The sequence below is a fragment of the Aptenodytes forsteri genome, unplaced genomic scaffold (assembly GCF_000699145.1).
Source record: "Aptenodytes forsteri isolate BGI_AS27 unplaced genomic scaffold, ASM69914v1 Scaffold422, whole genome shotgun sequence".
In the NCBI taxonomy this organism is placed as follows: domain Eukaryota; kingdom Metazoa; phylum Chordata; class Aves; order Sphenisciformes; family Spheniscidae; genus Aptenodytes; species Aptenodytes forsteri.
The window spans coordinates 342985-343211 of NW_008795687.1; the positions used below are offsets into that span (position 1 = coordinate 342985).

Consider the following 227-nt stretch of genomic DNA (forward strand, 5'->3'; position numbering starts at 1 on the left):
GGGGTGCCGCCAGTCTGTGATGTCCCCCGTGTCCCCCCGGCCCTCTCCTCCCTCTCGTCAGCAGGGACGGGGCACGTGCCTCCCCCTGTCCTGGGGTCCCCGTGTCCCTGCTTGGGCCAGCCCCCCTCGGGGCAGACGCCAAAGGCCGGCTCCAGCCAAAGCAGACACAGACCCAGCGACGTTTATTACATCCACCACAGACAGCGAGTACAGGACAGGGGAAACAA

General features: G+C 67.0%; 1 protein-coding gene across 1 annotated transcript in view; it reads right to left on the bottom strand.

Moving 5' to 3' along the window:
* The window catches only part of SNPH (syntaphilin), an 11203-nt gene that overhangs the window by 38 nt on the left and 10938 nt on the right, over nt 1–227 (bottom strand). The gene's annotated exons all lie outside the window — the stretch shown is intronic.